The 12,742-nt window shown below is 36.2% G+C and overlaps 1 long non-coding RNA gene across 1 annotated transcript; it reads left to right on the top strand.

The window, feature by feature from the left end:
* Nucleotides 1-8,575: 8,575 nt before the first annotated feature.
* On the top strand, nt 8,576-12,344 carry LOC146915897 (uncharacterized). The gene is made up of 7 exons (XR_015014798.1): nt 8,576-8,655; nt 9,255-9,306; nt 9,479-11,023; nt 11,115-11,269; nt 11,528-11,656; nt 11,732-11,803; nt 12,050-12,344. It is a non-coding gene; the product is annotated as an uncharacterized LOC146915897 (long non-coding RNA).
* Nucleotides 12,345-12,742: the final 398 nt, after the last annotated feature.

Raw genomic sequence — 12,742 nt, 5'->3', positions numbered from 1 at the left:
CTTAGTCTCCAAGCTACTGAACTCTATATAATAGACATTCCGGAGTGATATTCAGTCACACAGTTATTTTCAGCATATGTCTCTCTTTTCTCTCTCATTCAACATGGTATCTAGAGCCTATTGAGAGACAACCCTACATCGTGAATACCTGGTTGACCCACTGTCTTCCGGTGAGAAATTTTTTCGGTAAACCGTGTTTCAATTCCGATTTGCCAACTTTCCTCTCCAAAACACGATTGCCACCGCCGTAGCTGCTTTTTCCGGCTACTTTTTCAGAAAACCAAACACACCATCCGAATCGCCTTGACGAATCCGGCCTGCCACCGAAATCTCCGCCGCAACAAACCTCCCACGCGCCCGCACGCGCCGCCTTCATCTCCGGCACTGTTTCCCACGCGCGTGAGCGCACGTGCGGCTTCCGTTCTGGGTGTTGTTTCGCTCTCCGGCCTCGAAATTCCTCGCTAATTCCAAATCCGGTCTCAGTTTTCAGTTTCAATTCACGAAATTACGTGATATAATACAAACAACCCTTCTTTTCAATTTGTGCTGTTATTTTTCTTAACCATTCACCATGTCTGGCACTTCTCCAACAACCAGTTCTGAATCTGTCAAAAGTACCACCTCTAATGCTCACAAAAGTATATTTACCAACTACATCACATCTCCCCTTTCAGTTGATAAATTGAACGGGTCAAATTACGACAGTTGGTCTGGTGATATAAAATTGTGGGTTGAAGGTCAAGAATATGAAGATCATCTCACTAAATCGATTGACAAGGTACCTGAAAATGAGAAATCAATGTGGAAGAATATTGATGCTCAGTTGTGCAGTGTTATTAAGTCAACACTTCATCCGGACATTAAACCGATTTTTCGTCCTCATGTCACGTGTGAGTCTGTTTGGAGTCAGGCTAAGAAACTCTACACCAATGACATACAACGTCTCTATGGAGTATGTCACCTAATGATGAACATCATTCATTCAAAGACGATAGGCAGCTCTATCAATACCTGTATCGGTAATGTTCACACTGCACTTAATGAATTTAATGAGCTTCTCCCTCCTGCCGCCAGTGATCCTGCTGAAAAGGTGAAGGGCGTAAGCAACGCAGCACATTCTTCATGCTACTAGCTCTTTATGGCTTACCACCCGAGTATTCTTCCATTCGGGATCAAATTTTGGCGTCTGTTGTTGTTCCGGATATGGATATTGCCACATCTATCCTTCTTCGAGAGCCAGCAAAATATTCCACTGAGCCATCTGAAACTTCTTCCCCAGGTAATACAGCTGCCCTTGGATCTCTTAGTAATAATCAGAACCGCTCTCGCGGAGGTTCATCTAAGTCTCGTCCCAAGTGTGAGCATTGCAATCGATTCGGACACAAAATTGATCAATGTTGGAAGTTGCATGGTAAGCCTAAAGTGAATACGGCCCAGGTAGATTCTCCTTCTGACAATATTCAAGCAACATCTAAAACTCAGGGGTCACAGGTAAGCTACGAAGATTTTCTCCGGTGGTGTCAGAGTAATCCAAATCCTAGTTCTATTGCTTCGGTTGCACACACTGGTAATTCATCTGCTTGCTTCTCTCAATCATCTTCCATTGGTCCTTGGGTCCTTGATTCTGGTGCTTCTGACCATGTTACGGGTAATAAAAGTCTTTTCTCTTCTCTCTCTACGTCTAGGTTCTTACCTGTTATAACCTCTGCCAATGGTTCCCAAACCCGATCTAAAGGGGTTGGTACTGTCCAAATACTACCTTCCCTCTCGGTGTCATCTGTTCTATACGTATCCAGTTGTCCATTTAATTTACTTTCCATCAGTCGTTTAACTCATTCTCATGATTGTATTGTTACTTTTACTAAAAATAATGTTGTCGTGCAGGATCGAATTTTGGGAAGGATGATTGGCGTCGGACATGAATCTCAATGCCTTTACTACCTCTCTTTATCATCCACGACATGCTCTACCACAACGTCACCGCTTATTATTCATGCTCAGTTGGGTCATCCAAGTATTCCCAATCTTCAGAAGTTGATGCCGAGTTTGTCTAAGTTATCTAATTTAAATTATGAGTCGTGTCAGTTACGGAAACACACTCGTAGTCAGTTTCCTAATCGAGTCATTAAACGGGTTTCATCCCCTTTTGCTTTAGTTCACTCCGATGTTTGGGGTCCTTCTCGTACTACTTCTACTTTAGACTCTAAGTATTTTGTTACTTTTATTGATGATTTTTCTCGTTGTACGTGGTTATTTCTAATGAAGAATAGATCTGAATTATTTTCCATTTTTGAGCAATTTTATAGAGAAATTAAAACTCAATTTGGTGTGTCTATTTGTACTTTAAGAAGTGATAATGCTCTTGAATATTTGTCCCATCAATTTCAAAATTTTATGGCTTCTAATGGTATTCTTCACCAAACATCATATCCTCATACACCTCAACAAAATGGGGTAGCTGAACGTAAAAATCGGCATCTCATTGAAACCACTAGGACCCTACTTCTCCATGGAAATGTTCCATCCCAATTTTGGGGGGATGCTGTATTAACAACATGTTATCTTATAAATCGTATGCCATCTTCTGTCCTTGATGACAAAATTCCTCATTCGATTATTTTTCCTCATTCCCCTCTTCACCCACTTCCTCCCCGTGTCTTCGGGTCCACATGTTTTGTTCACAATCTCTCTCCTGGCCTTGATAAGTTGTCAGCTCGATCACTCAAGTGTGTTTTTCTTGGTTATCATCGGTCCCAAAAAGGTTATCCTTGCTACTCTCCTACATTACAACGATACTTTGTATCGGCTGATGTTACCTTCTTCGAGTCTGATCCATTTTTTGAGTCAAACCAGATGACTTTGGAACCCCTTCAGGAATTTCATCTTGAACCCCTTCTTCCAGAAATTATTCCTGGTCCGCCTACAATTGTTCCACCTGATCCTCGTGAGTCTATCCCACTAGATCCACCTACAGTTGATCCCTTAGTGTCTCATCCATTACAAACTTATCACCGTCGTCAACCACCCTCTATTGTGCCTGTTCCTGCACCTGGTAATATCTCAGAGGCCATTGTAGATTCTCCTCCGACACCATCTCCATCACCAGATTTGATCCCGCAGCCTGTGTCTGAGTCTGATCTTCCCATTGCTGTTCGTAAAGGTATCCGTCCAACACGTAATCCATCTCCTCATTATATTGATTTGTGTTATCAGCGTCTTTCTCCTTTACATTACACATGTTTGTCTTCTTTGCCCTCTGTTTCTATTCCTAAATCTCCAGGTGAAGCATTATCAAATCCTGAGTGGAGGCAAGCAATGATTGACAAGATGTGTGCTCTCCAAAGCAGTGGTACTTGAAAACTGGTTCCTCTCCTTCCTAGGAAATCTTTGGTAGGTTGCCGGTGGATCTATACTGTGAAGGTTGGTCCAGATGGTAAGATTGATCGTTTCAAAGCTCGGTTGGTTGCCAAGGGATACACTCAAATTTTTGGGTTGGATTATAGTGACACTTTCTCACCTGTTGCTAAAATGGCATCAGTTAGACTTCTTCTTTGCATTGCAGCCATGCGACATTGGTCTCTCCATCAACTTGATATCAAAAATGCTTTTTTACATGGTGATCTTGAAGAGGAATTCTATATGGAGCAACCACCTGGGTTTGTTGCTCAGGGGGAGTCGTCTAATATGGTATGTCGACTACACAAATCCCTTTATGGTCTTAAGCAGTCTCCTAGAGGTTGGTTTGGTAGATTCAGCACAGTAGTGCAAAATTTTGGTATGATGCGTAGTGAAGCTGACCATTCTGTTTTCTATCGTCACTCAGCCCAAGGATGCATTTATCTTATTGTTTATGTAGATGATATTGTCATAACTGGTAGTGATGAGCAGGGAATACACCAGTTGAAACAACATCTCTCTACTCAGTTTCAGACAAAAGACCTTGGTAAACTTCGTTATTTTTTGGGTATTGAGGTAGCCCAATCTAAGGATGGTCTAGTAATATCACAACGAAAATATGCTATGGATATTCTTGAAGAAACAGGTCTTTTGAACGCCAAGCCAGTTGATACTCCTATGTATCCTAATGTCAAACTTCTACCCAATCAGGGGGAGCCGTTATCTGATTCTGGGAGGTATAGGAGATTGGTTGGGAAATTGAATTACCTTACAGTCACTCGTCCGGACATTTCGTTTGCCGTGAGTGTGGTAAGCCAATTCTTAAATTCTCCTTGCCAAGAACACATGGATGCTGTTATCCGGATTCTAAAATACATCAAAGGTGCTCCTGGAAAAGGTCTCATCTATGAAGATATAAGACATACTCGAATAGTTGGCTACTCGGATGCTGATTGGGTAGGCTCACCTACTGATAGACGATCTACTTCTGGGTATTGTGTACTTCTTGGAGGAAGCCTGATATCATGGAAGAGTAAGAAACAAAATGTAGTTGCAAGAGCAAGTGCTGAGGCAGAATATAGGGCTATGGCACTAGTAACATGTGAACTCATTTGGTTGAAGCAGTTACTCAAAGAACTTCAATTTGAAGAAGCACGACCAATGACACTTATATGTGACAATCAAGCCGCGTTGCATATTGCCTCAAATCCAGTCTTTCATGAAAGGACCAAACATATTGAGATAGACTGCCACTTTGTCAGAGAGAAGATTGAATCAGGCGATATTGTCACAAGCTTTGTAAATTCAGATGACCAGCTGGCGGATGTTTTTAGAAAATCTTTGCGAGGTCCTAGAACAAGTTATGTATGTGGCAAGCTTGGCGCATTTGACTTATATGCTCCAGCTTGAGGGGGAGTGTTGATATTTATTGATTAAATAAATAGTAAATATTATATTTACATTGTAAATATATTTTCCTTATTCTCTAAGTAAATTAAGATAGAATATTATGTAGAATATTTATTCTGTAAATATACATAGCTTAGTCTCGAAGCTACTGAACTCTATATAATAGACATTCCGGAGTGCTATTCAGTCACACGGTTATTTTCAGCATATGTCTCTCTTTTCTCTCTCATTCAACAAGGTCAATGTCAGTTTTAAGTGTGGGGGAGGAATTTTCCACCTTAACAGTCTAAGTCTTAATTATCGAGTCAATAAAATGTGTAGTTTTTGCTTTGTTGTCTAACTCTCCCGTTTTATGAACCAATAAAATTTCAAAAAAAAAAATATATAAATTATAATAAAAATAAATTTAAGGCTGAGTTCGATGATGACTTTATGCATGTAAACACCCTTTCCCTTTTTAAGTTTCACTAAACTCATATCTTGTTTTATTGTGAAAATTCTCCAATGAGAAAAGCACTCAGTTGCAATCCATGAGTAAGTGTATGAGTAGGTATTTTAAGGAACACGTTCTAACTTTAATGGTAACTTAGACCCTTAAAAGTCTTCAGAGTAAAAGTAGTATAAGTTTGTGTGGGAAATAATGTGCTATATTGATATAATGTGGGGAGGGAGAATGGCACCAACATGTGGAGGAAAGGACACCCCCTCTCTGACTTCCTAAATGTAGTGGTGACTCCCTAATTGAACTTAAGTTCTAAATCTCTCAAAAGAGGAAATAAATTCATCAAAGGTAAGAGGAAAGGACACCCTCTCCATAAAGACTTCCTACGCGGAGAGGATAAAAAAATTGCAGCACTACTTAGGGTGATCATGGAATCTAGGAGGAAAGGACACCCTCTCCATAAAGACTTCCTATGAGAAAATGGTAGCCCCTAAGCAATCTGCAGCCCCAAGTGCTTAATTTGTTAATTTAATTCTAACTAAACTCCCACATCTCTTATATGAAATGAAGAAAGGACTTTTCTCGGTTACTTTAGTATTAAGGATAGAACCTGTTCCTCATAATATCTGTCTTATACAGGAGCAAGAAAAGGGTTGGACTACACACACACTCACTTGAAACTGTTGTAGGGTTGATGTGATCCTTGGAAAGTGTTTTGGTTGTGATAAGTGCATCCTGAGAACAAAGCCTTGAAAAATAAAAATGCAATTGATTTTTGGTTCATTCCGTTTTTTCTGAAGTATGATGTTGTCGTCCCTTGCTTTTTGCTTGAGGACAAACAATGGTTCAAGTGTGGGGGAGTTTGATAACACGCAAAATACATCGTATAAATAGTTTAGTTTTTATTTATTTTAGGGTCGTTCATTGTGTTTTGCATGTCTTCTGGCTATTATTTTGTTATGTTTCAGGTAACAGGGGTGTCAAAGATAAAAGAACCAAGAAGGAGGTGAAAAGAGCAACTTGAACCAGTCAATGATGGTCAGCCCATTACCATTAATGACATCATGCTGATGTCATACTCAAGTGAGATCAGCCAGGAAAGAGTCGCACTTCAGACTCGGTTTTTATCTGTTGAAAATTTCAACTCAATCCAAATCCACTCTCCACAACTTTAGGCTCAAGCAAAGATTATTTGGTTGCAATTTCAGAGCTATAAAAGGAGGGAAATTTTACCCTGTACCCCATCACTTGTACCTTCACCCTACATATTATTAAAAATTCCAATAATATCCTTTATTTTTCAACATCTATGAATCCATGTGAATTCACCCCCACATCAAAGTCCAATACGTTTTTGTTCTTTCGGAAAGCATTGAAAAACAATTCCGATTGAAATAATTACGGAAAACTACATTTCTAAAAATTATATTGGAAAACATTTTCACTGGATTTTATATCGTATTATTTCACTTGAATTGAATCCTCCATATGATTTAACCGGAAAAATAAAATTGTGGTGAAAGTAGTACAATTGATATAGATTTGAAAAATATCAGTGGAATTGGATTATCAATTTGAAACAAAAGTATGTTCATCTTTTTTAATCAATTGAAAACTGACATAATCGACATCCATTTGAAACAGGAAGCAATTTCATCTGTGATAACGTTGAAACTGCTATCAATTGGATATAATTGAAACTCTAAGAACTTGAATTGGAATATAATTGATAAAACAAGAAGCAGTGGAATTGGAATATAATTGATATTAATTGGGAAAATAATTGGAACAAGAAATGGAAAAATTGAAGAAACCGGCAACCATGGAAAGAAGAAGAAGGTTGGAAACCTTGCAAAGATTTTCCCTAGAAGATGAAATTGTTTTTACCGAAAGGGAGATAGAGGTTTTCCGAAAAAGTTTCACACCCTTACAAAGCTGAAAGGATTTGACAAATAACAATTAGAGGGTATAATAGGTATTTTAGGTAAAATTTTAGGGTGAGAGTATAATTGTAAGGGTGTGGGGTATAATTTCCTAAAAGGAGGGGCAGCTGATGAGAAAAGGCTTTACCTTGTTTTTAGGCTACTTTTTCAGTTTCAGTTTTATTTCAATAGAACCGTAGCCACCAGGGAATATGATAGTTTCAGAAACCTAGACTGCCGTATTCTTTTTATTTTTATTTAGGGTTCTCGAGAATATTTTCCTTTGAATTCAATTCCAAATTCAGTTTTCTATTATTTTCTCACTCCAATTTAGTTGCTTTCACGTAATATATATTTATATATACTGTTGCTGTGCCACTTTTACTTGAATTCAAATTGTGTCAAATCATTACTACATGGTTTTTTTGATACTCACTTCCAATCGTATTTAATTCTTATTGCTGCTGCAGTTACCATGCACAAACCAATTGCTTTGTGTTACTGTTCATCCCAATTCTGATTGCTACGGATGCTCTTCTAATTGCTAATCATATAGTTGCTTAATTCAAGCTGCTGCGGGTATTTGGTTCAGAAAAGTGTCGTGCCAATCTCTTCTATTTTCTACTAGTTGTTCTTTCTTTTTAAGTTAAAGTTGTCATCAAATTCAGGTTCGGTTTTCCCTTTTTATTCACTTGCTTTTATTTTATTTTTAACATGAATTCATCAAAGTTAAATTTAGTGCTTTATTTTATCATGATGAGTAGTCTTAATTGAGTCCAAAACGAAGGACCGTCGTATCGATGTAACTTATCTAAATTGCGCGCTCCTTTTATTGTAACGAGAATTTAAATATTTGTTTTGAAAAATTCTGTTTTGCAACTTAAAAAGTCTACTACGAAAGTAGAGACACCGAGATATCGTTTACGTATCGAAAGAGCGAAAACGACATCCGACTTAGAAAAAATTCAGATTTTTAATTGAAAAGGATAAAGCGAAAGCACTTCTTTTCTTTTAATTAAGAAATTATTGAACTAAGAAAAGGGAATTTTTAAGCCTGTAATTATGCTCTATGAAAGTAGGTGGTTATGCGTATGAAAATTCCGACAACGTGTTGCGAAAGCAAATGTTGTCTCTTGTTCGATAAATTCTACAAGTAGCTTTAATTATCCCGTTACCATTTATTTAGCGCAACAATTTACTTGAGTGACAGAAGTCGACGGAAACCGTCGTTTTGGCCTCTACACTTTAATTAAAATCTAATTTACTCCGCGCAAATTCCAAAATATTTTGATTTCGCCTTAGATAAACATAGAAACAGCAAGAAGCGGTACTTGTTAAATTGGTCTATGTGGATACGATACTTTTTATACTAAAACCGACATAGCCGTACACTTGCGGCCCTGTCAGTGATCATCAAATCATTTGCAAAATGAGAAAGAGAAATTTGAGAATCTGATTGTTTGAGCTTGAATCCAATGGAGAAAGGTTTTTATTGTTAAAGTTTCTCTCCAGATTAATTTTTATTGAAGTAGATCACATTAACTGTACTACATACTCATGAATTGCATAAGTCAATTTTAATTTTCAAGCATTTTATTTGTGTTTGTGTATGATTGCATATATAGTTTTAAAATAATCTCTTGGTTTTCCTCTTTTTTTTTTTTTTTTTTACTTTGTATGGGTTATTTGAGTTATTGATCTCACTTTTCTGTGCTCTATCTTGAATCATTTCATTGCTTTGGAAGTTTACAAACATTCAATTTCGGATGGGTTTTATAAGATCTTGAATAGTGATGGACTTTTGCTTCGTGGCTGTTGCTGGTCGGTGTGTGTTCTTCTGCACTTGGTGTTTTGTTTCAGTAACTTTTTTTCTACGCTGCTACTTCAATTTTGGGTCTGCCTTTTGTTGTTTCTTTTTAGCCGTTTTCTGTGATAGAGTTTGTTCATTCAATTTTACTCTTTGCCCAACCTTTGTTTTATGTTTGAGTCCATCAACCTCTTCTTTAGGACTTCTCATCTATAGACAAGGACCATTTGTTTTATTTTGTTGTGGATTTTGAGATAATATTTTGACTTTCACATAGGCTTTACATGTGTCTAAATGCGTTTCAGAACATTCATCGCAATCATCTTCAGGTACTTACTCTACTCTACTATAATCTACTTTTTTTGTTCATGTAGCTATTATCATTTTAAAGATTGAAGTTTTATGCTGAAAACTAATTGAAATCAAAGTCTTCAAATTCATGAGCAGTAGCTAGCATATTCTTTGAATTCAATATATTCAGGACCCTATCTTTATTAACAGGAAAACACAGAGAGGTTCCTGAAGGACATAACTCACAGTAGAACCTCAGTCGATGCTTCTACACGGTTATTGGAATTGAAAGTTATATAAAACAAAGCTTCCTTTTGTGTCATCATTTTACGACATTCACTGAATTGAGGACTAACTTAATAGACAGTTGATTCAATCTGTAAGAAATGTGACTGATACGACGCTATTAAGCAACACAAATCCAATTTCTTCAGCTACAACATATTCTTGAAATCCAACCTGTCCACGCAGACGTCATGTTTGTGTTTCAGGTCAAATCTTTATCTCCCTCCTCTCTTCAATTTCATCCTCATTTTATCGCAAATTCACACTGTCTTCTAACTTATCAATGAGATTTTATATATTTATTTTGAATTTCTTCTCAAATTGTTGATTAAAAGTATAATGTGGGTTGCATTTTCACAAGGTGATTTTCTGTTTTTGTGAGTGTTTAGTGTTAGAATAGATGTGTCTTAAGTAGAGCCAAATTCTTCTATTTTATAATTTTTGATGATATTGTTGTCTTATGTGCTGTTCATAATAATATGCAATTAGTTTTTATCTACTACGTTGTGAGGAAAATAAAATTGGATATTTTTGTTCAATAATTAGAAATTAGATTGATTAAGTTATCCGTAACTTATATTATAATACCTGCCTTTACATACTCTAAACTTTAACTATATAAATGCTTTTCTAAAGGAGTAGCTAGCATCATTGATTTATATGTCTCTCCCAAGTTATAACCCACACAATGAAGATAAATATTTATACAGTGATTAAGCTTGATTTTGCTGATTGTACTGCATAATTGTAGACATGCCTTCTAAGTTCTTATTACTTGAAATCTGAATTTATTTGTCTTCACCACCCTGCCTGCTGTTGCCGTGTAATTCTTTGATGTTTCTTTATCTATTATCATTTTAAAAAGAAGAATGGAAAAAAGAAGAGAGTCATTGACATTGCTCTTGAGGATTTAGAGTAAATCTCAGCATTCTGTCTCTTTTATATTTCAGTTGTATTCTTGCACTTTCCTTTAATTTTCTCTCTTTCATTTTCCATGGACTTTGTTGGTGTATGCATGTTTAGTTTTACAATCTAACATTTGATTACATACAGAAACAATCAAATAAACTGCTCTCTATGGAGTGATTATGCTGACAAAATAGAGTAATATTTTGCAATACATGACATGTCTTCGCCAGTGATTTTGATCCTTCAGTTTGGCAAGTTAAGGAAGTATTTATGTGCCATTTTGGTTCTAAGGTCATTTTAAATGGAGATTTACCTGAGGTTAATGCATATAAGAGTGGGTAAGATGAACTATGGTATACAATTTAGTATTCTTACCTGGATTATAGATTATCAATTGCATATAATTTAATCTTCTTGCTAAACTACTGTATAAAATAAGATGAACAATGGATAAATTGAATTGATTCAGACTATTAGTCAGAAGTCTGAACAGAAGCATTGACTGAGAATTTGGTTAAAACAAAGCTGATGACAATTGAAAATCTGATCGAGTCAACCGAGGTATTTCTTACAACCTGACTTTTAATTATTTTTTTGAATAATTGCACAATGCCATAAGTACCTTTTTTTAATGTTGTTTTAACTTATATAGGCATGTTGCGGATCAGTGTTGGCGACCATTTGTAAGATTGAAACAGGTGTTGAATGGTATTTTCGATCATGTACTCAACGTGCATCATTGGTTACTATTGTTGATGGACGGCTGTGTTGTAATAAATGTGTGGAATGCAAGAGCACTGTTCCTAGGTATACTAATATTTGGCCATCTATATGATACACATACATCCTGCTTAATGACGTAGTAATTCCAAATGTATGATAATTTTATTAGATTCAAAGTACATGTTATTGTCATGGAAGACACTGGATCGACAACTTTTGTGCTATTTAATCGTATTGTTACTCAACTACTATATGAATTTGCCATTAAATTCCTTGCGATGGTGACTTTATATTAGACAAACCCTCAAGGTGACTACCCAACTGATTTCAACTGTATGCTAGACAAGCAAGTGCTATTCAAAGTGGAAGTTAGCAGAGGCAATGTGCACAATAAGTGGCACAATTATGCTGTGAAAAAGGCTACCACTGATGTTGAAATTATTCAAAAATAGAAAACTAAACAACATTGAGGTATAATGTATTTTTTTTAAGCAATTTAAGCATATTGCCCTATATTAATTCTAACATGATTCTTTAATTTTCCAGGCCTTGCACGGCATTGCTGGTGTTGATCGTAATGATGTTACTCAGGGCAAAGTTAATGAAGAGTCTGTCTTGGTAAATTTCTACAGATAGCCCTACAACCATGTATATTATTGTTAGATTCATGTTGCCTGCTTATAGTATTGCTTGAGATATTGCTATCCTTCATCATTGGCAACAATTTTCTAAGATGATGTCTTCTAGACAAAGTATAAATATCTTCAACTTTTGATGAATTTTGCATTTTGTAATCATCTTGAAATGATTCATTTTCTACTACTGAGTTTGCTGATTCAAGAAACAATAACTGTCCCTTTCCAGGATTGATGCTACTTAGAGATATCACAAGCATATCATTATCAATCAAACCTAATTCTCTTCGGACCGATGCACGCAATAATTTCCTCTATTCATCGACTTTCTCAGCATCACATGACGAATGAATTCTGGCTGCGAAAGCAAGTTCATCATTAACAGACAATGGAACATGTGCAGGCTGGAATCTAAGGTTTCCTTCTTAAAATTTATGAAAATTGGTATAGACATGGATTTGGTTTGTATTTATCTTTAACCATTGGTTAAAAATCGAACGTATTATTGTATCCTTTATTTAAATGTATATATATAATACAATTAAACATGGTGGCAAGAAATAATATAACCAATTTGATAATTATATATGAAACTTTATAAAACATGTGCTATCTCCCAACGCCTGTTTTTTCTCACAGCCAACTGTATGTTGTTGTTTCGAGAGTTACACCTAGGGAAGGGCTAAAAAATTTGATTACTAATGAAGATGGTGAGGACACCGATGTGACATCTAACGTCGTCTACGAGGAAGTATTTTGTAATGTGTCATGTAATGTCTCGGTTACGCACTAAGATATACAAACTTCAATTACCAACTTTTTTAAATTATCAACGACTATTCAGATTTACTATTACTATTTTTAGACGCTCTACAAACTAATTTGTGTTTTAATTGCGTAGTACAATGTATTATCTTCATTT

The sequence above is a fragment of the Medicago sativa genome, chromosome 6 (genome assembly GCF_051527215.1).
Source record: "Medicago sativa cultivar Bolivia chromosome 6, Bolivia_mono, whole genome shotgun sequence".
Lineage (NCBI taxonomy): Eukaryota > Viridiplantae > Streptophyta > Magnoliopsida > Fabales > Fabaceae > Medicago > Medicago sativa.
The sequence above is the reverse complement of the archived record's forward strand: the minus strand, read 5'-3'. Positions and strand labels throughout refer to the sequence as shown.